The sequence below is a fragment of the Nicotiana tomentosiformis genome, chromosome 2 (genome assembly GCF_000390325.3).
Source record: "Nicotiana tomentosiformis chromosome 2, ASM39032v3, whole genome shotgun sequence".
NCBI lineage: Eukaryota > Viridiplantae > Streptophyta > Magnoliopsida > Solanales > Solanaceae > Nicotiana > Nicotiana tomentosiformis.
This window is the reverse complement of record NC_090813.1, coordinates 180,020,553-180,046,302: the sequence shown is the minus strand read 5'-3', so window position 1 is coordinate 180,046,302 and position 25,750 is coordinate 180,020,553. Positions and strand designations below refer to the sequence as shown.

At 39.4% G+C, this 25,750-nt stretch overlaps 1 long non-coding RNA gene across 1 annotated transcript; it reads left to right on the top strand.

Annotated features, from left to right (window-relative positions):
* The first annotated feature begins 20,438 nt into the window (after positions 1 to 20,438).
* LOC138906768 (uncharacterized) lies at positions 20,439 to 22,328 on the top strand. Its single transcript, XR_011414411.1, has 2 exons — positions 20,439 to 20,820; positions 22,095 to 22,328. It is a non-coding gene; the product is annotated as an uncharacterized lncRNA (long non-coding RNA).
* The last annotated feature ends 3,422 nt before the right edge of the window (positions 22,329 to 25,750 follow it).

Below are 25,750 nucleotides of genomic sequence, written 5' to 3'. Positions count from 1 at the left end.
CTACTACTAGTATCCAACACCTTCCCGAGCTCAAAGATTTTAAGATTAATAATCTTGAAGACCCTGAACAATTAGTGGAAAAGAAATTTGGAGAATTTAGAGTTTGCCCTCTAAATTTAGAGCATTTATCTGATGAAGATAAGGGACTACGAGTCTCGGACGAGATTAATAAGATCTCTGAAAAATATGCTCGAAAACCAGTTCAAAGGATGTTCTACTATCCGAGAGCAACCCCACATGATGTTCTCCTAGAAGAACTTGATAGTGACTACTACCATCAAGGTTACAGTGGCACAGACATCTATGAATGAAACATAGATGGCCTTATAGATAGGCAGATTTATACGACAGTACATAAAGTGCTTATGTACAGCACTATCTGTAAAGTTAATAAGAATACTGAAAAGGCTATATCAGAAATGATAATAGCCGGTTTCACTGGTCAACTTAAAGGTTGGGGGATAATTACCTTACAAATGACCAGAGATTTCTTATTATGAATTCTGTTAAAAAAGAAGATGGACAAGATGTCCAAAATACTGTCTATTCTTTAATCATGAATATTATAGAATATTTTTCTGGAAGATGGTCAAATAATAGTGAGACCATTAGGACCATGCTCCAAAATCTTAGGTGTAAGACCTTAACATCTTTTAGATGGTACACATATGTTTTCCTATCCAGAGTAATGGAATTGCCAGAATATAATAGCACTCATTGGAAGTCTAAATTTATCGATAGACTCCCTCCACTTTTTGCTGAAAGGGTTAGAAACACTTAGAGGAACATCAATGAGTATTGATTATAATCAATATTCATATGGTAAATTATTTAGTGTATGCACTCAAGAATGTTTAGCTTTATATAATGAGATTAAGCTAAATCAAGAAATTAAGAGACATCGTCTGAATGAGAGTCAACAATCAGGAGAATTTTGTGAACAATTTGCTATTGATATTCCTGCAAAGGGAAAACATTCTCATAAGAAAACGAATTTTTATAAAAAGAAAAAAGGATCTCCTAAAAAAAGGTTTGAAAAGACTAAAAGGAGAAAGGAGTTTTATAAGGCAAAAGAGATTTTAATAAAAGCAAAAAACCCTCAGGCCTGTTATAAATATGGTAGGGTAGGTCATTATGCCAAAGACTGCAAAGTCAAGGATAAGATTAAAAATCTTGACTTAAATGATAGCATCGAAGATTCTTTGTATAAGATTTGATTAAATTCCTCTCCAGATAATAGTCCTGAAAATAGTGATAGAGAATCATCTACTAATGAAGACTTATGAGTCCTTCAAGAAGAAAATTTTATTTCTTCTTCTGAAGATGAGCAAAGACCATGTGATGAGGGACAATGCTCGAAACAGTATTGTAACACTGATGATGACCTTTACAATATTTATTTCCAATTTAAAGACATGAATATCAATGTTTTAACCAATGACAATTTTATAGAACTGTTAAGGGTTATTAAGGACCTTGAATTAAGATCCCAAATATTAGATAAAATACCTACAATTTTAGAAGTAGGTACAGAGATAGAAGAAATTCCTTTTACAGAGATTCCATCTCAAAAGGGACCTTATATTATGTCAGATAGAAAATGATTAGAGAAAAAGCATTGCCTAATAGGCCGACTACTGTCCAAGATTTAGGTATTGAGATTAATAATCTCAAAAAAGAAGTCTCAGAGTTAAAGGCTTCTGATGTAGCCTTAGACAAAAGAATTTTCAAATTGAAAAATTTTGACACTGAAAAAGGATTCGGTATTGATATTACTGAAAAGGAAAATAATAAAAGTACGTCAGCAAATGCTGATAAGAGTGAATTCCTAGGAGCTATTGATTTTGCAGAAGATGAATTTTTGCAAAAACTCCAGTACTTTACTACCCAAAAAGTTTTGATAAAAATAACTCTTTTAATTGATTATAATTTTAAAAAAGATTTTATTGCTCTATTTGATAGCAGGGCAGATTTAAGTTGTATAAAAAGGAGTAATACCTTCAAGATATTTTTATAAGACCACTCATAGATTAAAAAATACTAGTGGTGGTTAAATGAGTATTTCTTATAAATTACCTAAAGCTTATATTTGCCAAAACGATGTTTGTATTCCGAAAAATTTTATTTTGGTAAAAGATATTCCCTAAGATGTTATATTAGGGGGTCCTTTCTTTCATAAATTAATTCCTTTTACTAATTGGGATTCCAAGAGTTTTTCAGGAACTTTTAATAATAAGAAAATTACTTTTGAGTTTATAACTCAGCCAGTTCAAAGATTTTTGAATGAAATTGTTTCTAATAATATTTCTGTTAAAGTTAAATAAATTGTTTTTTTAAAAAATGAAATTTATTCTCTTACTATTGAACATGATTTAAAAAATCCTAAACTAGTTAATAAAATTGATTTATTAAAAAATTAGTTTTCTTTACAAATATGTGGAGATCATCCAAATCAGTTTTGGAATAGAATGAAACATATTGTGAGTCTTCCTTACGAAGAAGACTTCTCAGAGGATAATATTCCTACCAAGGCTAGACCTTGTCAGATGAATTTTGAATATTTAGAATTATTCAAGAAGGAAATAGATTCCTTACAGCAAAAAGGTTTAATAAGACCCTCAAAGTCCAAATGGTCTTGTACTGCTTCTATGTTAATAAACATGCTAAACAGGAACGTGGATTTCTTAGATTAATTATTAATTATAAACCCCTTGATAAGGTTTTGAAATGGATCATGTATCCAATTCTTAATAAAAAAGATTTATTAGATAGGTTACATGATGCTATAATATTTTCTAAATTCGATTTAAAATCGGGTTACTGGCAAATTCAGATAGCTGAAACTGATAAGTATAAAACTGCTTTTAATATCCCAATGGGTCAATATAAGTAGAATGTTATGCCTTTTGGTTTGAAAAATGCTCCTTCTGAATTTTAAAAAATTATGAATGATATTTTTATCTCTTATACAAAATTTATAATTGTCTTTATAGATGATATTTTGGTATTTTCAAAAAATATTGAATTACATTTCAAACATCTTGATTTGTTTAGAAATATTATAATTCAGAATGGTCTTGTAATATCTAAACCCAAAATGTCTCTTTTTCAAATTAATATAAGATTTCTTGGACATAATATTGAAAATGGTAGAATAATTCCTATTAATAGAAAAATTAAATTTGCTTCTAAATTTCCTGATAAGACTTAACTTCAAAGATTTTTAGGAAGTTTAAATTATATTTTTCTATTTAAACAGGATATAGCTAAAGATACTGCTCTTCTTTATGATAGACTAAAAAAGAATCCTAAACCATGTACTGATTGTCACGGCCAAAAAATTTCACCCGTCATGATGGCGCCTATCTCAATACTAGGCAAACCGACAATCTCAATAAACTCCCATATATTTTATGTTTAAAAATATAATGATTAAATTCAGCGGAAGAAAATTTATAAATACATATATAAACACTCCCAAAACCCGATGTCACTGAGTACATGGGCATCTAATATGAATATAAGTCTGAAAAATATGTTCCATAGTAGTCTGAGACTAAATGCAGTAAATAAGAAGATAGGAAAGAATAGACAAGGTCTGCGAAACACGGCAGCTACCTCAGAATCTTCGAAAAATCAACTGTGCGAAAAAATTAATACCCGCTATGTTCGGGAACACCTGGATCTGCATACGAAATACAGGATGTAGTATGAGTACAATCAACTCAGTACGTAACAATAATAAATAAAGAACTGAAGATAGTGACGAGCTGCACAGTTATAGTTCACCTTCAGTAATTTCAGCAAAGAATAGACATGCTTTCAAATCCAGCAATTTAAGTCAAATCAATTTTATACAGTTCAAGTTCATGTATTCCGGATATAAAATCTTTCAGAAAATTTCACAACAATGACAGATAGCAACTAAGTGCAACAAATGAAAAACAAGTACAGCCTCTCAGGGCAACAATCACTCAACTTGTCACAACAGCTCAACCACTCGGCTCTCAACCCTCAGCACTCACACTCAATGGGTACCCGCGCTCACTCGGGGTGTACAGACTCCGGAGGGGCTCATACAGCCCAAGCGCTATAATCCGCATGAACATCTCACATGTTGCACGGACAACTCACGTGCTATAATATCCCACACGAATAACTCACGTGCTACACAGACAACTCACGTGCTATAATATCCATACCTTACCGATAGGCCTTCGGCCTTACTCAGTCATCAACCTCTCTAGTCTATCGGGCTCTCGGAATTCACAAGGATCAGCCCAAACAAAGATAACATAGTGTATCAACAAAAAAATCAAGAAAGACTGAGGTATGATATGCAAGTAAAATCATGACTGAGTACAAGACAGCAATTAGCAAATAATTCAACAAGTACGCGACCTCTGCGGGTCCCAACAGTATTATCACATAGCTTAAGTATGATTTACAGTCAAATTTCTTTAACACATAGAGAGCATATAGCTAACAACAAGTTATTCAACTTTGCAGTTTCACGGGACGGACCAAGTCACAATCCCCTCGGTGCACGCCCACATGCCCGTCACCTAGTATGTGCGTCACCTCCTAAATTATCACGTGACACAAAATCCGGGGTTTCATACCCTCATGACCAGATTTAAAACTTTTACTTACCTCAAACCGTGAAATTCTTATTCCGCTAAGCCTTTGCCTCGTGAATTGGCCTCCAAACGCCTCGAATCTAGCCACAAATAATTCGATTCAGTCAATAAAATTTATTGGAATTAATTCCATAAGAAAATGCTAATTTTCCATAAAAATCTGAAATTTAGCTCAAATATCGTCCGTGGGGCCCACGTCTCGGAACCCGACAAAAGTTACAAAATCCGGAAGCTCATTCAACCACGAGTCTAACCATACTATTTTTACCAAAGTCCGACCTCAACTCGACCTCCAAATCTTTAAATCTTATTTTCAAATCCCTAAGTTCAAATCCCCGATTTTCACCTCAAAAACATGTAATGTAGTTGGATTATTCGATGAGAATTTAATATTATGAAGTAGAAATGATCACAAGTGACTTACCTCAAGATTTCCCGTGAAAACCTCGCTCAAAATCTCTCAGTCCGAGCTTGAAATGCCCAAAAATGGCAAAAGCTCGGAACCCCTCTATTTTTGTACTGCCCAGGGGTTTCCGCTTCTGTGGGATTTTGAGCGCATCTGCGGACACGCTTCTGCGAGGAGCTGTCCGCTTCTGCGAAGCTGCCTCACCAAGCGCCCTTGCGCTTCTGCGATCAAATGCCCGCAGGTGTGGGGACACTTCTGCGTCTACCTGCCGCTTCTGCAATCGAAGCCCCAGCCATGTCTGGAAGCATCTGCTATGGAAGGATCGCTTCTGCGAGCTCGCACCTGCGATGGAAGTTCAGCAGGTGCGATTACATCAGATGGCAGAAACCTTCTGATTTTCTTCCAAGTCCAAATTCGATCCGTTAACCCTACGAAACTCACCCGAGGCCCCCGGGAGCTCAACCTTATATACCATCAAGTCCTAAAACACCTTACGAACTTAGTCGAACCCTCAAATTACCTCAAACAACGCTAAAACCACGAATCATACCCCAATTCAAGCCTAATGAACTTTGAAATTTTAAATTTCCACAAACGACGTCGGAACCTATCAAATCAAGTCCGATTGACCTTAGATTTTATACACAAGTCATAAATGATATAACAGACCTATTAAAACTTTCATAATCGGATTACGACCCCGATATCAAAAAGTCAACCCCCCGGTCAAACTTTTCAAAAATTCGACTTTAGCCATTTCAAGCCTAATTCCACTACGGACCTCCAAATAATTTTTCGGACACGCTCCTAAGTCCAAAATTATCATACAGAGCTATTGGAATCATCAGAATTAAATTCCGAGGTCGTTTACACATAAGTCAATATCTGGTCAACTTTTTCAACTTAAGTTTTCAATTGTGAGACTAAGTGTCTCATTTCACTCCGAAATGCTTCCGGACCTGAACCAACTAACACGGTAAGTCATAAAACAAATGTAAAGCATAACTTGAGCAGTAAATGAGAAAACGGGGTTATAATACTCAAAACGATCGGCCGGGTCGTTATATTCTTCCCCTCTTAAACAAACGTTCGTCCTCGAACGGGTTTAGATTAATACATGGAGTCTCAAATAAGTGTGGATATTTGCTCCGCATATCCTGCTCAATCTCCCAAGTAGCTTCTCCGACTGGCTGGCCTCTCCACTGTACCTTCACTGATGCTATGTCCTTTGACCTCAGCTTTCGAACCTGCTGGTCGAAAATAGCCACCGGCTCCACATCATAAGTCAAATTACTGGCCAGCTGCACTGTACTGAAATTCAGAATATGAGACGGATCCCCCACATACTTTCGGAGCATGGATACATGGAATACTGGATGAACACCTGATAGACTAGGTGGCGAGGCAAGTTCATAAGCCACCTCTCCAATTTTCTTAAGTATCTCAAAAGCCCCAATATACCGAGGGCTCAATTTTTCCTTCTTCCCGAACCTCAACATACCCTTCATGGGTGAAATCTTGAGCCGAACCTTCTCCCCAACCATGTAAACAATATCACGAACCTTCCTGTCGGCATAACTCTTCTGTCTAGACTGTGCCGTGCGAAGCCGTTCCTGAATCACTTTGACCTTTTCTAAAGCATCCTGAACCAAGTCAGTACCCAATAGTCTAGCCTCACACGGCTCAAACCAACCCACCGGGGACCGGCACCATCTCTCATACAAAGCCTCATACGGAGCCATCTGAATGCTTGACTGGTAGCTATTATTATAAGCAAACTCCGCGAGTGGCAGAAATTAATCCCAAGAACCCCCGAAATCAACGACAGTAGCGCGTAGCATATCCTCTAATATCTGAATAGTGCGTTCGGACTGTCCGTCGGTCTGAGGATGAAATGTTGTATTCAACTGAACCTATGTGCCTAATTCTCGCTGCAATGCTCTCCAAAACTGTGATGTAAACTATGTGCCCCGATCTGAAATGATGGACACTGGCACACCGTGTAGGTGAACAATCTCACGGATATAAATCTCAGCCAACCGCTCCGAAGAATAATTGGTACCAACTGGAATGAAATGCGCGGACTTAGTCAACCGATCTACAATCACCCAAACCGCATCAAACTTCCTCAAAGTTCGTGGAAGCCCAACTACGAAGTCCATGGTAATACACTCCCATTTCCATTCCGGAATTTCAAGCCTCTGAAGTAATCCTCCTGGTCTCTGATGCTCGTACTTTACCTGTTGACAATTTAAACACCGAGCTACAAATCCAACTATATATTTCTTCATTCGCCTCCACTAATAGTGCTGCCTCAAATCCTGATACATCTTCGCGGCACCTGGATGAATGGGGTACCGCGAACTGTGAGCTTCCTGGAGAATCAACTCACGCAAACCATCTACATTAGGAAAATATAGCTACCCTGCATCCGTAATACACCGTCATCTCCAATAGTGACTTCCTTAGCATCAGCGTGCTGAACCGTGTCCTTAAGGACGAGCAGATGGGGATCATCATACTGGCGCTCTCTGATGGGATCATATAAAGAGGACCGAGAAACCACACAAGCCAAAACTTGATTCAGCTCGAAAACATCCAATCTAACAAACTGGTTGGCCAAGGCCTGAACATCCAAGGCTAAAGGCCTTTCTGCTACCGGTAAGTATGCTAAGCTGTCCAAACTCTCCGCCTTACGACTCAAGGCATCGACCACTACATTGGCCTTTCCGGGATGATAGAGAATGGTGATATCATAATCCTTAATTAACTCTAACCACCTCCGCTGCCGCAAATTAAGATCTTTCTATTTGAACAGATGTTGTAGACTCTGTGATCGGTATAAACCTCACAATGGACACCGTACAAATAGTGCCGCCAAATCTTCAAGGCATGAACAATAGCTGCTAATTCAAGATCGTGGACTGGATAATTCTTCTCATTTACCTTTAACTGTCTGGACGCATAGCCAATTACCCTACCATCTTGCATCAGCACTGTGCTGAGACCAATATGCGATGCGTCACAATACACAGTATAAGACTCTAAACTTGTAGGCAACACCAATACTGGAGCTTTAGTCAAAGGTGTTTTGAGCTTCTGAAAGCTCTCTTCACATTCATCCGACCACCTGAACGGAGCACCTTTCTTGGTCAATTTAGTCATAGGCGATGCAATAGACGAGAAACCCTCCACGGAGCGATGATAATAACCGGCCAAGCCGAGAAAACTCCGAATCTCAGTAACTGAAGATGGCCTGGGCCAACTCTGAACTGCCTCTATTTTCTTCGGATCCACCTTAATCCCTTCGCAAGACACTATGTGTCCCAAGTATGACACCGAACTAAGCCAGAACTCACACTTAGAGAATTTGGCATAAAGTCTCTCCTCTCTCAATCTTTGTAATACAATACTCAAGTGTTGTGAATGCTCCTCCTGGCTACGTGAGTACACCGAGATATCATCAATAAATACTGTGACAAATGAATCAAGATATGGATGGAATACACTATTCATCAAGTGCATAAATGCTGCTGGGGTATTGGTTACCCCAAAAGACATCACAAGAAATTCATAGTGGCCATATCGAGTTCTGAATGCGTCTTTAGAATATCCGAATCCCGAATTTTCAACTGATGATACACAGATCTCAAATCAATTTTGGAGAATAAGTCATCAATACGCGGCAAGGGATATTTATTCTTGATTGTAACTTTGTTCAACTGCCTATAATCGATGCACATACGCATAGTACCATCTTTCTTTTTTACAAACAGAACCAGTGCATCCCAAGGTGACACACTAGGCCTAATAAACCCCTTTCAAGGAGTTCCTGAAGTTGCTCTTTCAATTCTTTTAACTCAGCTGGTGACATACGATACGGAGGAATAGAAATGGACAGAGTGCCATGCACCAAGTCAATACCGAAATCAATATTCCTGTTGGGTGGCATAGCCGGCAGGTCTGCAGGAAATACATCTGAAACATCTCGCACGACCGGTACTAAATCAATAATAGGAGTATCTGCATCAACATCTCTCACAAAGGCCAAATATGACAAACATCTCTTTCCCACCATACGTTTGGCCTTCAAATAAGAAATTACCCTGCTAGGAATAAAATCTACAGAACCTATCCATTCAACCTTTGGCAACCCCGACATCGTCAACGTCACGGTTTTTGCGTGACAATCCAGAATAGCATGACATGGAGACAACCAATCTATACCCAGGATTACATCGAAATCAACCATACCGATTAATAAGAGATCAACTCTAGTCTCCAGTTCCCCAATAGTTACCACACACGACCGATATACACGGTCCACAGTAATAATATCGCCCACCGGTGTAGACACACAAATAGGTGAAACTAAGGACTCATAGGGCATGTCCAGATAATGAGCAAAATATGATGATATATATGAATAAGTAGATCTAGGATCAAATAATATAGAAGCCTCCCTGTGGCACACTGAAACAATACATGTGATCACTGTATCTAAAGAAACAGCATCTGGCCTGGCAGGAAAAGCATAAAATCGGGCCTGACCGCCACCTGGCCGGCCTCCCCCTCTTGGGCGATCCCTAGCTGCCTGACCCCCACCCTGAGCTGGCTGGACGGGTGGTGTAACTGCTGGTACTGGTGCCGTTGGTCGAGAACTCTGTTGTAGAGCCCCACTCAACAGCATAGGACAATCTCTCTTGAAATGACCCAATTCTCCGCACTCGAAACAATCCTTCCTCTAACGGAACTGCTACTCCTGATAACCCGAGGAATTACCTATAGAAGCCTGAGCGGACGAGGCATGATGAGAACTCTATGCTGGTAGTGCGCTGAATGAAGCCTGGCCTGAGTGAGCATTGTAAGAACCATGGCTAGCTGATGCACCACGATGAGCTAGACGTAAAACTGACCCCTTAAAGGAACACCGCTGAAATCACCTGAACCACGAGGCCTCTTAGCCTCCCTCTCAACCCTCTCTTGACTGCGAACTACCTTAGTCTGACGAGCAATGTCGACCACCTCGTCGAAAGTGGCACCAGACACTCTCTCTCTAGTCATGAGTAATCGTAGCTGAAAAGTGAGGCCATCTATGAACCTCCTGATCCTTTCTCTGTCTATGGGAATCAACTAGATAGCATGACGGGCCAACTTCGAAAATCTCATCTCATACTGCGTCACGGACATATCACCCTGATGAAGCTGCTCGAACTGTCTGCGCAGCTCCTCTCTGCGGGACTGAGGCACGAACTTCTTCAGGAATAGACCGGAGAACTGCTGCCATGTAAGGGGTGCTACACTGACCGGCCTACGCCTCTCGTAACCCTCCTACCTTCTGAACGCAACCCCAGAAAACTGAAAAGTAGTGAACAAGACCCCACTGTTCTCCAGAATACCCGTTGTCCGAAGCATCCGTTGACACCTATCCAGAAAACCCTGAGCATCCTCTTACTCAGTACCGCTGAATGGTGGAGGTCGAAGCCTCTCAAATCTCTCAAGTCTCCTCTGCTCATTGTCTGCCATAACAGGAACTACCAGGGCCTAAGCAGCTGCAGCCGGCTAGGCTGGTAGTGCCCCCGGTATCTGAAGTCTTTGTACTACCTAGTCTGGAGTACGGGCAGCAGGGGTATGAGTACCTCCCCCGGCCTGAGAAGTGGCAGGTGCGGCCTGAGCCGAAACTACCTAAGCAAGACCAGTACAAACTGTCAATATATGGGCCAGAGCCTCCTGAAGGCCTGGTATCATAATAGGTGTAACTGGTTCCTGAGCTGGTCCCGCCGGCTCAACTGTATCCGAAATCTTTTGCTGAGATGGAGCAACTGGTAGTACTACAGGTGCTACTCCAACTGCTGCACGAGCTATACCTCGACCTCTACCTCGACCCCGGCCTCTACCACGGCCCCGGTCTCTCGCGGCCCTAACTGGTGGCAGTAGTGGCTGGCCGTCCGATCCGGTAGTATGTGTCCTTATCATATGTGAGAGAATAGAATAACAGAAATTTTGTTTTTGGAATCAGCAAATTCGCACGACAGAATACAAGAAAGTGAAATTTTCCTAAAGGTTCTGCAGCCTCTCGCAGATAAGTACAAACGTCTCCGTACCGATCCGCAAGACTCTGCGAAACCTGCTCATGACTCGTGAGACCTATGTAACCTAGGCTCTGATACCAACTTGTCATGACCCAAAAATCGTATCCATCATGATGGCGTCTATTTCAGTACTAGGCAAGCCGACAATTTCAATAAACTCCCATATCTTTTAAGTTTAAAAACATAATGATTAAATTCAGCGGAAGAAAATTCACAAATACATATATAAACACTCCCAAAATCCCTTGTCACTGAGTACATGAGCATCTAATATGAATACAAGTCTGGAAAATACGGTCCATAATAGTCTGAGACCAAATGTAGTAAACAAGAAGATAAGGAAGGAGAGACAAGGTCTTCGAAACATGTCAGCTACCTCAGAATCTTCAAAAAATTAATTGTGCGAAAGAATCAACACCCGCTATGTCCGGGAACACCTGGATCTGCACACGAAGTGCAGGGTGTAGTATGAGTACAACTAACTCAGTAAGTAACAATAATAAATAAAGAACTGAAGATAGTGACGAGCTACACAGTTATAGTTCACCTTCAGTAATTCCAGCAAAGAATAGACATGCTTTCAAATCCAGCAGTTTAAGTCAAATCAATTTTATACAGTTCAAGTTCATGTATTTCAGATATAAAATATTTCAGAAAATTTCACAACAATGACAGATAGCAACTAAGTGCAACAACAAATGAAAAGCAAGTATAGCCTCTCAGGGCAACAGTCACTCAACTTGTCACAAGAGCTCAACCACTCGGCTCTCTGCCCTCAGCACTCACACTTAATAGGTACCCGCGCTCACTAAGGGTGTACAGACTCTGGAGGGGCTCCTACAGCTCAAGCGCTATAATCTGCATGGACAACTCACGTGCTATAATATCTTGCACGGATAACTCACGTGCTGCACGAACAACTCACGTGCTATAATATTCATACCTCACCAACAAGCCCTCGGCCTTACTCAGCCATCAACCTCTCTAGTCTATCTGGCTCTCGGAATTCACAAGGATCAGCCCAAACAAAGATAACATAGTGTATCAACAAAAGAATCAAGAAAGACTGAGGTATGATACGCAAGTAAAATCATGACTGAGTACAAGAAAATAATTAGCAAATAATTCAACAAGTACGCGACCTCTGCGGGTCCCAACAGTACTATTACATAGCCTAAGCGTGATTTACAGTCAAATTTCTTTAACACATAGAGAGCATATAGCTAACAACAAGTTATTCAACTTTGTTGTTTCACGGGACTGACCAAGTCACAATTCCCTCGGTGCACGACCACACGCACGTCACCTAGCATGTGCGTCACCTCCAAAATAATCACATGACACAAAATCCCGGGTTTCATACCCTCAGGACCATATTTAAAACTGTTACTTACGTCAAACCGTGAAATTCTTATTCTGCTAAGTCTTTGCCTCGTGAATTGGCCTCCAAACGCCTTGAATCTAGCCACAAATAATTCTATTTAGTCAATAAAATTTATTGAAATTAATTCCATAAGAAAATGCTAATTCTCCATAAAAATCTGAAATTTAGCTCAAAAATCGCTTGTGGGGCCCATGTCTCGGAACCCGACAAAAGTTACAAATTTTGGAAGCTCATTCAACCACGAGTCTAACCATACCAATTTTATTAAAATCCGACCTCAACTCGACCTCCAAATCTTCAAATCTTATTTTCAAATCCCTAAGTTCAAATCCCCGATTTACGCCTCAAAAACATGTAATCTAGTCGGATTATTCGATGATAATTTAATATTATGAAGTAGAAATGATCACAAGTGACTTACCTCAAGATTTCCCGTGAAAACCTCGCTCAAAATCGCCCAGCCCGAGCTTGAAATGCCCAAAAATGGCAAAAGCTTGGAACCCCTCTGTTTTTGTACTGCCCAGGGGTTTCCGCTTCTGCGGGAATTTGAGCGCATCTGCGGACACGCTTCTGCGAGGAGTTGTCCGCTTCTGCGAAGTTGCCTCACCAGGCGCCCTTGCGCTTCTGCGATCAAACGCCCGCAGGTGCGGAGATGCTTCTGCGGCTACCTACCGCTTCTGCGATCGAAGCCCCAGCCACGCCTGGACATATCTGTGATGGAAGGCTCGCTTCTGCGAGCTCGCACCTGCGATGAAAGTTTCGCAGGTGCGATTACATCAGATGGTAGAAACCTTCAGATTTTCTTCCAAGTCCAAATTCGATCCCTTAACCCTCCGAAACTCACCCGAGGCCCTCGGAACCTCAACCAAATATATAATCAAGTGCTAAAATACCTTACGAACTTGGTCGAACCCTCAAATTACCTCAAACAACGCTAAAACCACGTATCATACCCCAATTTAAGCGTAATGAACTTTGAAATTTCAAGTTTCCACAAACGATGCCGGAACCTATCAAATCAAGTCTGATTGACCTCAGATTTTGCACACAAGTCATAAATGACATAACAGACCTATTAAAATTTTCGGAATCGGATTACGACCCCGATATCAAAAAGTCAACCCCTAGGTCAAACTTTCCAAAAATTCGACTTTTCCCATTTCAAGCCTAATTCCACTACGGACCTCCAAATAATTTTTCGGACACGCTCCTAAGTCCAAAATCACCATACGGAGCTATTGGAATGATCAGAATTAAATTCCGAGGTCGTTTACACATAAGTTAATATTTGGTCAACTTTTTCAACTTAAGTTTTCAGTTATGAGACTAAGTGTCTCATTTCACTCCGAAATCCTTCCGGACCCGAACCTACTAACACGTAAGTCATAAAATAATTGTAAAGCATAACTTGAGAAGTAAATGGGAAAACGAGATTATAAAACTCAAAACGACCAGCCGGGTCGTTACACTAATAATCATACAGAATCAGTCAAAAGAATTAAACAAAAGGTTAATAATCTTCCATGTTTAACTCTTGCTAATCCTAGTTGGGCAAAGGTAGTTGAAACCAATGCCTCAGACATTGGGTATGGGGGAATATTGAAACAATACTCTCCAATAGATAAACGAGAGTGTCTTGTTCAATTTTATTCGGGGAAATGGAATAGCTCCCAAAAGAATTACGCTACAGTAGCTAAGGAAATCCTTGCTATAGTAAAGTGTGTTATGAAATTCCAAACTGATTTATATAATCAGAAGTTTTTAATAAAAACTGATTGCCAAACAGCCAAGTTTATCTTTAATAAAGATTTTAAACATGATGTATTAAAACAAATATTTGCAAGATGGCGAGCATTGTTATCTCCATTTGATTTTAAAATAATTTATAAAATAGGATCATATAATAATCTTCCTGATTTTCTTAGTAGAGAATATTTAAACTAATAAGTTTATTTGTCACGACCCAATTATGCCGAGGACGTACGGTCTGATCCAAATATACATATAAATATACTATGCACTGCCGATGGTTGAACGTCCCGAACCATAGATACATCAATTAACCGGCCGAGGCGAACGGCCCACTCCCATGAGAGTAGTGAAAATTTACCTCGTTTGCGGAATATACTTTCGAAGCGGTTGAATATAGATTTTCTCAAGTTACCATAATATTTCTCAATTATTTTTCAAAATAAGAAATTCGGCTATGAACCTTTAAAATATTGAAATCCTCAACCTCCGCTTTAATCCAAATAATTAGTAAGCATAAACAAGCAACGGTATCAATAAAAACATGGTGTAAGCCTAAATCTACCCGGACATAAGCATGAATAGTAGCTACGCACGGACCCTCGTCACTCCATACGTACGTAGCCCCCACAAATAGAAATACATAATGATTAAGTTCACCTATGGGGTTAATTTCCTCTTACAAGGTTAGAAAAAAGACTTACCTCATTTCAAGGCCTACTTCCCGGTCCAAGAATGTGCTCACACCCTCAATTCAGTGCTGAATCAACCCAAAACTAATCAAATAGTATATAAACTAATCAATACATGCTCAAAAGTTCGCATCCCAACTATTAAAGAGGTTACCCAACCCTAAATGTAAGATTCTTAAAATTCACCCTCGGGCCCATGTGCCCGGATTCCGAAAATTTTCGAAGAAAGTTGTTACCCATAACCTCATGAATTCAAATATATGATTTTTACTAAATTTCATAACGAATTTCATGATTAAATCTCATTTTATCAAAAACCTAGGTTTTTCTCCTAAACCCATGATTTTCACTAGTTTACATGTTATACTCTACCCATAAGTTATGTATTTGACTCATATTTGGTAGGAATTACTTACCTCAAGGTGTTAGATAAAAATCCTCTCACTAAGGGCTCCAAGAATCGCCCAACAATGGAATAAATGAGCCAAAATGGCTAAGTCCCGTATTAAATGAAGGATTCTGCCTTCAGCGGTTTCCGCACCTGCGGAGGGACTTCCGTTTCTGTGGGACCGCTTCTGCGGAACCGGCCTGGCCACTCGCCCATCGCACCTGTGGAGCCAGGGCCGCTCCTGTGCAACCGCTCTTGCGGTCGAATCTTTCGCGTTTGCAGACACAACCGCTTCTGCGGTCATAGTCATCGCACCTACGCATTCGCAGGTGCGCCAAACTCTTCGCTCCTGCGGATCCTGGGAAGCCTTGGCTTGCTCGCTTTTGCGGCTTCTGGCTCGCACCTGCGCCTGGCCAAGCGCAAGTGCGATTACACCAGCAGCTGGGAATTTCAGTTGTTGCTCCCAAGTTTCAACTTGGTCCGAGCCTCGTCCGATCGATACCTGGGCCCCCCGAGGCCCCGCCCGAACATACCGACAAGTTTGAAATCATAAAATAGGCCCACTCGAACTCTCGGAATGCCCAAAAAGACATTAAAACTAAGAATCACACCCCAAACCAATTGGATAAAAAAATATGAATATTAAGTTCTTTAATTTACTCCCAAAGCGCCAAAACGTACTTATACTACTCGGATTGACACCAAATTTTGCGTGCAAGTCTTAAATGACATTACGGAACTAACCTCGGTCTCAAAATTCCATTCGAACCTCGATATCATCAAAACCTACTCTAAACCAAATTTAAATAACTTCAAGAACTTTCAAGGAACCAACTTTCAATATTAGGTGTCGAAATGCTCCCGGGTCATCCACAATCCGGCCCGAGCATACGCCCAAGTCCGAAATCACCATACGAACCTATTGGGACCATCAAATCCTGATTCCGAAGTTGTTTACTCAAAATGTTGACCGAAGTCAAACTTAACCTTTTAAGGCCAACTTAAAGAACCAAGTGTTCCGATTTTAACCCGAACCCTTTCAAATCTCGAACTAACCATCCCCGCATGTCATAAAACAGTAAAAGTATATATGGGAAATCTTATTTAGAGGAACGTGGTACTAAAAAGTAAAACGACCGGTCAGGTTGTTATATTATTACTTATATTGCAGATCATGAGGTCACAGTTTAGGTCCTCCCGAGGTAGGGGAAGAGGAAGGGGAACACCTTCATATGAAAGAGGAAGTGTAATAACACAATTGGGAAATCGACAATTAATAAATGCTTATATTGCAAATTCTTCAGGGATTGATACAGGTCATCCCATGTATAAAGAATTTTTGGAATTCATGAAATCAAAACAAAGTAATACCAACAGTCCTTCTTATTCCTCAGCATTAACGGAGGATAGTCATGAGACAACTGAGGTTTATAATCAAAATAATAAAAAAGAGTTAATAACTCTTTTAGAACATTCTGATCTTAAATGGAAAGAAAACCCTTGGCAACTCATGGCAAGGTATTTTGATACAATATCATATGCTACACTTTCATATAAGTATAGAATGCACTATGAGCTAGCCCTAACATCAGTTGGTTCAGTTGAAATTCAACATTTCGACCCTACTAATACAAAAAAGGTTTACAATTTTTCAAAAATTATAGTTCCAGAGGAATGGACAAACAATACTTTTAAAGAAAGGGATTATATCCATCCGGAGTAAAAAGTTCTTTTCTTTAAAGGATTTAAATCCTTTTAAGCAATTAGCCAGACAGTTTCAAATGAAAAAAGGTACTATGTCAAAATCAAAAATGTTAGCTTCCTATATGGAGGAAGTAAAAATGGATTTAATAAAAAATCTGGAGATAGAAATTCCAGACGATATTTCTATGGCATCAACAGGCCATACCATGGAAACTGAAGAAGTAATAGCAGGAGAGTCTCAGGAAGAAGAAGACACTGAAGTAAATCTCTAAGATGTAGAAATTTTTCTACAACAATTCCAAAGGAGTGTGGAAGAATCTTCCGATAAAACCAACAAAGGAAAAGATAAAGCCTAAAAGAGACTGAAGGTTTCACCAATGAATTATCAGGGTAATGAAGACAAAAGACTTTAATAAAGCAAGCGGGATCAGATACTTTAATAAAGCAGCGGGTCCGAAAAAAATCAACTTTTTAAAAGTTGATTGTTTTTATTACTTTTTATCTTTTCTTTGTCGGCCAATCTTGTCGGCCATTTCTTTTGTTTTTTTAGTTAGGCACTCCGTTATATAAGGAGTTAGAATTCATTAAGAGAGGCAGGATTTAGCCAACGCTCTAACTTCTCTCTAGAATAGCTCTCTCTCTCTCTCTCTCCTCTTGTAAATCAGCTCTCTTCACTCTCTTGTGAATCTCCATCTATAAAAATTTTATATTTGAAATAAAAATCAGAAAAGGCCACTTGGCCACAGACCAACAGTCTCAGTTACTTCTTTTGTTCTTGTAGTTTATATACTATAGATATTCATTTAGCCTAAATGATAGGCTAAATACTTATAATAAATACTTATGAATTCTAACTTTTTATATAACAGAGTGCCTAACTAAAAAAATAAAAGAAATGGCCGACAAGATTGGCCGACAAGAAAAAGATAAAAAGTAATAAAAATAATTAACTTTTAAAAAGTTGATTCCTTCGGACCCACTTCTTTATTAAAGTATCCGGTCCCGCTTGCTTTGTTAAAGTTTTTTGTCTTCATTACTCCAATAATTCGTTGGTAGAGTCTTTAGTATCTTTTAGGCTTTACCTTTTCCTTTGTTGGTTTTATCGGAAGATTCTTCCACACTTCTTTGGAATTGTTGTTGAAAATTTTCTACATCTTGGAGATTTACTTCAGTGTCTTCTTCTTCCTGAGACTCTCCTGCTATTACTTATTCAATTTCCATGGTATGGCTTGTTGATGCCATAGAAATATCGTCTGGAATTTCTATCTCCAGATTCTTTATTTAATCCTTTTTTACTTCCTCCATATAGGAAGCTAACATTTATGATTTTGACATAGTTCCTTTTTTCATTTGAAGCTGTCTGGCTAATTGCTTAAATGGACTTAAATCCTCTAAAGTCTTGATATTATTATTCTTTTGGATGTTGTATTCATCCATAGCTCTTTGGATATTATCCAGATTTTCTTGGCCATATAGCTTCCCCTATGGGTCTTTTGGATCTTTCTGAAGTAATTTGGTCCAAAATTTTGTATAAAAAATTCTATTTAAATATGGAAATCCTTCAGTAGTATGACTGACTTCCACATCCCATTTCATTATCCATGGAATAGAAAATTCTATGAAAAAATACATTATAGCCATTCCTTGAATGAAGATATCTTCTTTTTGCAGACTAATTATTTTGGGAGATATGTATACCCACTGAGTATATAAACTCTTAAACTGTTCTGGCTTAGAATTTGCTATAGTTCTTGTCGAATGAGAGGGAATCCCATGACTGGTCGATCTGATGAATGGTTATGAGTTCTGCGTGTTTCTTTCATCATCGGCAGTGTACGAAGATTTTAGAATGAGGTTTTATTTGATATGAGGTTTATTACCGGTATTGGGTTATTTTGAGCAGCTCCTGTGATTTGAAATTATCGCTATGAGTATTTAAGTTATGTGATACATCATGTGATTACATCTTGGGTTATGGTGAAGGCTTGTTACATCTTGTTCAGACTTATACAGTGTGTAGATGTGAGATTCTGATCTTATAGAAATTTCGGATGTTGGAAATTGGATTCTAAGATTTATGGGCTAGGTTGAATTAAGAAACTATAGTTATGCTGTGTTGTCGGGCCTATATGGGATAGGGTGACGCGAGATCACCCCCGGGTATGTGCATGGTAAGGTTACATGGTGATTTGATGGCTTTTGGAACAACTCTTGGCACGCTCGAGGACGAACATATGTTTAAGTGGGGGAGGATGTAACGACCCGACCGGTTATTTTGAGCATTTACACTTCGCTTGGTTGTTTGAGGGCATGAGTAGCTCCGTATGATGTATTTTGACTTATGTGAATCATCGGGCTTGACTTTCAGGTTATTCGGAATCGAATTGGAAGAAAGAATTGCATTATTAAAACTTAAGTTGAAAAAGTTAACCGGATATTCACTTATGTGTAAACAACCTTGAAATTGAATACTGATGATTCCAATAGCTCCGTATGATGATTTTGGACTTAGGAGCGTGTCCGAAAATTTTTTCGAAGGTCTGTAGTGGAATTAGGCTTGAAATGGCGAAAGTTGAATTTTTGAGAAGTTTGACCGGGGAGTTTACTTTTTGATATCGGGGTCGGATTTCGATTCCGGAAGTTGGAACAGGTCCGTAACGTCGAATGTGACTTGTGTGTAAAATTTGAGGTCAATCGGACGTGATTTGATAGGTTTTGGCGTCGTTTGTAGAATTTGGAAATTTTAAAGTTTCTTAGGCTTGAATCCGTGTGTAGTTTGTGTTTTCGATGTTGTTGGAGGTGATTTGAAGATTCAATTAAGTTCGTATGATATTATAAGACTTGTTGGTATGTTTGGTTGAGGTCTCGGGGGGGGCCTCGGGTTGATTTCGGGTGGTTAACGAACTTGGAATGTGATTTGAGAACTTGCTGAAGTCTGAGAGTTGCTGGTGCCACCGCACCTGTGGAGAGGGGACCGCAGATGCGATGCCGCAGGTGAGGAAAGGGTGGAGACCAGCAGGGGTCGCAGGTGCGATGGTTTCTCCGCACCTGCGATAGCGCAGATGCGGACCATGGGTCGCAGGAGCGGAGGCAGCCGGAGTTAATCATTTTCACAGGTGAGCCCAGATTTTTCGCACCAGCGGGCGCGCAGGTGTGAGCTCAAGCTCCGTAGGTACGGAAGTGCCTGGGCATAACCTATATCAGTGGGGTCCGAGATTTTTGGCTTCATTTCATCATTTTGAGCTCGGATTTTAGAGATTTTGAGAGAGCTTTTCAAGTGGGATTCTTGAGGTAAGTTCCTTATTTTCATTTTTATTCAATAATTATGTTTCCCCACTGATTTCCCACCTAGATGGTGTGTTTTTGAGGTGTAAATTGGGAATTTGAGGCTAGGGATTTGGAGAGTTGGTTTTGAGAATTTGAATGATCAATTGGTGTCGGATTTTGATGAATTTGGTATGGTTGGGCTCGTGAGTGAATGAGCTTTCGGATTTTGTAATTTTTGTCAGATTTTGAGACGTGGGCCCGGGTGTCGGGTTTGGGCCGATTTCGGATTTTGGCTATAATTTCGTATTTTTGTTGTGGAATTAATTCTTTTAGCCTATATTGATTGTATTGAACAGCTTGTGGCTAGATTCGAGACGTTTGGAGACGGATTTGAGTTGTTTTGGGTTAGTTTTGAGCCGTTCTGAGGTCGGAACGCGCGTGATGGCATCTTTGGAGCATCGCTTGTCTTGCTCAGCATTTGGTATTGGCTTGTTCGAGGTAAGTAACTCTTCTAATCTTAGAGCTGAGGGTATGAACCCTGAATACATGTATTATGTGAATTGTTGGGAGGTGATGCACATGCTAGGTGACGGGCGTGTGGGCGTGCACTATGGAAATTGTGACATAATTGTTTCCGTGAAATTTTATAGTAAACTAATCTTGGCATTTTCCTCGTATTGTCATATGTTAAAGGAATTTGAGCTGAGAATCATATGAAAAATCATGTTGAGGCTATGTGCCAATACTATTGGGACCCACAGAGGTCATATTGCTGTGAATTATTTGTTTTAAAATGAAAATTTATACTCAGTCATATTCATGTCATTACATATCATATCTCAGTCTCTGTTATTATTTATTGATACATAATATCATCATTTTTGGGCTATTTTCATGACATTGTGAGCCCATGAGAGAGAGACTGGAGAGATTGATGACTGAGTGAGGCCGAGGGCCTGATTGTGAGGATTATTATGTGGATCGGGGTTGTCCGCCTGTAGCAGGCCTTATAGGCTTTATTATAGCACGTGAGTTGTACGTGCAGCACGTGAGTTGTCCGTGCGGATCCAAATATTATTATAGCACGTGAGTTGTCCGTGCAGATTATAGCGCTTGGGCTGAAGGAGCCCCTCCGGAGTCTGAACATCCCCAGTGAGCGCAGGTACCTACTGAAAGCGAGTGGCGAGTGCGAGTGCGAGTGCTGAGTGATTCGGAGGACTGAGTGACTGTGAGGATTGAGTGAAATGATACTCTAAGAGTATGCATATGATTTTATTACTGAGTTGCATCGTATTGACATGCACACATGACATACAGGCATAGAGATGTATTTTTTCTCATGTTGTACAGTATCACATCATTCATGATTTTCTCACACATGTTGACAGATGGGCATAGTGATGCATTTGTTTTTACACGGGTTATCTGGAAAGAAAATAAAACATCTCATTTATTATTGAAAGGATTTTGGAAAAATTATTGTTTTCAAACTTATTCATATTTTTGGCAACTTCGGTAAATGATTTTGGGTTTCATTGATGTACTTGAAAGGAAGAACTATTTTTGGAAATCATGATTTAGCTGAGCATTTTACCTCTGAATTACTTCTTGTATTATTTGCTTTACGTTGTTATGAAATGTGGTGGACTATTGGTTTTGGACCCGACCTTGGTAAAAGCTCGTCACTGCTTTCAACCTATGGTTGGGTTTGTTACTTACTCAGTACATGGGGTCGGTTGTACTGATTCTACACTTCTGCACATTGCATGCAGATGTTGGCTGGTGTTGTTGCTGTACTCGATGGTTGCCGGATTTGAAGATGTACCTGCATTCCTATTGTAGCTGCTTCTTGTTCATGGTAGCCTTAGATTCATAAAACTCTGTTTATGTACTTTTCAAACAGATAATGTATATATTTCATACCAGCTTTGTATACTCTATTCTTAGAAGCTCATGATTTGTACTACAAGTTCTTGGAGAATGTATAAGATTGAGATTTTTCTTTACTTACACTGCTTTAATAATTGTTAATGGAATTGGATAGTTGATAATTGGCTTACCTAACGGGTTGGGTTAGGTGTCATCACGACTAGTTGGATTTTCGGTCGTGACATCTGTAAGACCATATATGTTCCATTCATAGATGTCTGTGCCACTGTAACCTTGTTGGTATTGGTCACTATCAAGTTCTTCTAAGAGAACATCATGTGGGGTTGGTCTCGGATAGTAGAACATCTGTTGAATTGGTTTTCAAGCATATTTTTCAGAGATTTTATTAATCTCGTCCGAGACTCGTAGTCTCTTATCTTCATCAGATAAATGCTCTAAATTTAGAGGGCTAACTCTAAATTCTCCAAATTTCTTTTCCAATAATTGTTCAAGGTTTTCAAGATAATTAATCTTAAAATCTTTGACCTCAGGAGGGGGTTGGATACTAGTAGTAGCGATTTGCTCTTTACCTTTAGTATCTTTTTCAACAATTTTTGGACTTCAGTTATCGGCTTGTACAATCTTTCATGTATGGAAACTATTTGTTCACCCAAAATACTAACATTAATATTAGTATAGTTATTCTGTATGAGCATAGTATTCAAATTTTTAGGAGTTATAACAGCAGTATCATTTTCAAATAATTTAGAAAAAGCAGTGAAATATACTACTTTATCGTTTTCTCTTATTTCAAAAGATTGTTGTGGTGGAAACACTGATTGGTAATTTCTCCACTCGTGAGCTTATAATCTCTTTCTAATACTAAAATATAATTATGAACATATTTAGACATAAACCAAGGAACAAAAGTAATTATTTTATATATATATATATATATATATATATACACATATATATATCCCACCTTGTCACGTCGCATGTGCAAATATCAATAGTAACAATAGTATGGAAGAAACCTCGTGCAACCCAATAACACTCGCACGGCAGAAACCTCATGCGTCACAATAACAACAACCGCACGACAGAAACCTCGTGCATCACAATAACAACAACCGCACGATAGAAACCTCGTGCGTCACAATAATAAGTACAACAATAACAATGACAATAATGCAAGGGTACAACAAATAAGTCAACTCAGAAATTCTAGAACTCAAAGAAATGGAGGAACAAATTCAAAGGAGTAGTCACAATAGAGAATGCTAGTCATAATAAGAACATCTCAACAAGGAAGGAAATAATATGTAAGAACGGCCCACAATGTACAATTCAACAACAAAGGAGCTAACACAAGTCGAATGATTCCAAATAAGGATAAGTCAACTAGGATATAGGATATCTAAACTTTTTTTAAGGTCGGGAAATTACAAAAGAGACAACAAATTTAATTAAGGATAAGCAGCAGAAAGATAATCATAGTCTCAATTAAGGATGAGCAATTACAAAAGAGATAATTATAACTTCAAATAAAGATAAGCAGTTAGGGGAAAGATAACATGATAATAGAAGAGATAACAATTTCAGTTAAGGCACAGATGAATCAAATAAACAACAAGAGTGAATCATGAAGCAATTAACTCTAATTAAAGCAGGTAGAGGTGAAACCAGTAATTAAGAAACGTATTCATAACAAAACAATTGCATATTCAGTAAATACAAGAACCTAAGAACCCTAAAAGGCCAACTTTCCACAAATAAATCCGAACACGTACTCGTCACCTCGCATACACGGACTACAATTAGCATAGAGACTCAAATCCTAAGGGGTAGTTCCTCCACACGAAGTTAGGCAAGATACTTACCTCAAAGAAGACGGGCCGATACTCAAAAATGAACTTCTTGGGTGAAATGGCCTCTGGACGTCTCAAATCTAACCAAAATAACTTCAAATCACAAATAAAACTCATAAGAAACTATTCCGGATCATAAATCCTCAATCTTTATCAAAATCTAAAAATCGACCCCCGGGCCCGCACCTCGAAACCCGACAAATTTCACAAAACCCGAACACCCGTTCCAATACGAGTTTAACCATACTAAAATTATCAAATTCCGATACCAATTTGTCCCTCAAATCATGATTTTTCATTTTGAAACTTTTCTTCAAAAACCACCATTTTCCTCAACTCAAAATACAAATTAAATGATAAAAATAAAGATAAAATTATGGAATATAATAAATTCTAGGTGAAGAACACTTACCCAATCGATTTGCTTGAAAAACCCCACAAAGAATAGCTCAAAATCGAGCTCTACAAGTCAAGATATGATTAAAATGGCCTAACCCTCGATTTGGAAAATATATTCTACTGCCCAAGTGTTTGTACATCGCGATCGCGGAAGAGGAGCTGCGATCGCGAAGAGGAAATGGCTACTGCCCGGAATTGGTGTTGTGCAATCGCGAACAAGCATGTACGATCGCGACGAAGGAAAATAATGGCCCAGGAACTGGGCTACGCGAAAGCGAAGGAGGGGAAAGCACACTTACGCATTCGCGGATAGAGCAGTGTGAACGCGTAGAGGAAATGGTCACTAGCTCCCAGCTCCTAGTTTCTACTACGCGAACGCGATGGAGCGGATGCGAACGCGAAGAAGGGGAAGGCAGGCTTCCGCAATCGCGGAAGGAATTATGCGAATGCGGAGAACAAATAATTCATCCTCCAAAATTACACTACGCGAACACGGAGGAAGTGACGCAAACGCGATTAAGGAAACCAGATGACAGAAAACAGCAGTCCAAAAATAGAAGGAAATGGCCCGTAGCCCATCTGAAATACACCCGATGCCCCCGGGACCCCGTCTAAACAGAAAAACAAGTTCTATAACCTAATACGGACTCGCTCGAGGTTTCAAATTACATCAAATAACGTCGAAACTAAGAATCGGACCATGAATCAAACTTATGAACTTTTAAATCTTCCAATATCTAAAACGCGCGCCGAAACCTAACAAATCAACTCGGAATGACGTCAAAATTTGCAAGCAAATCCCAAATGACATAACGGAGCTGTTCCAACTCTCGGAATCGAATTCCGACCCCGATATCACCAAAGTCAACTATTGGTTAAACCTCTCAACCTTCAAAACTTCAACTTTTCCAATTTTCGCCGAAATGCTTCAAATCACCCTATGGACCTCCAAATCCAAATCCGGACGTACGCCTAAGTCCAAAATCACCATACGAAATTGTTGAAATCATCCAAAATCCATTCCAGAGCCGTTCACACAAAAGTCAAATTCCGATTAACTCTTACTGCTTAAGCTTCCAAAACTTGAATCCTTCTTCCGATTTGACTCCGAATCATCCGGTAACTGAATTCAACCACGCATGCAAGTCAATACACATAATATGAAGCTGTTCAAGACCTTATGCCGCCGAACATGACTTAAATTCTCAAAACGGACGGGCGGGTCGTTGTATCCTTTCCCTCTTAAACAAATGTTCGTCCTCGAACGTGCCAAGAATCGCCTCGACGTG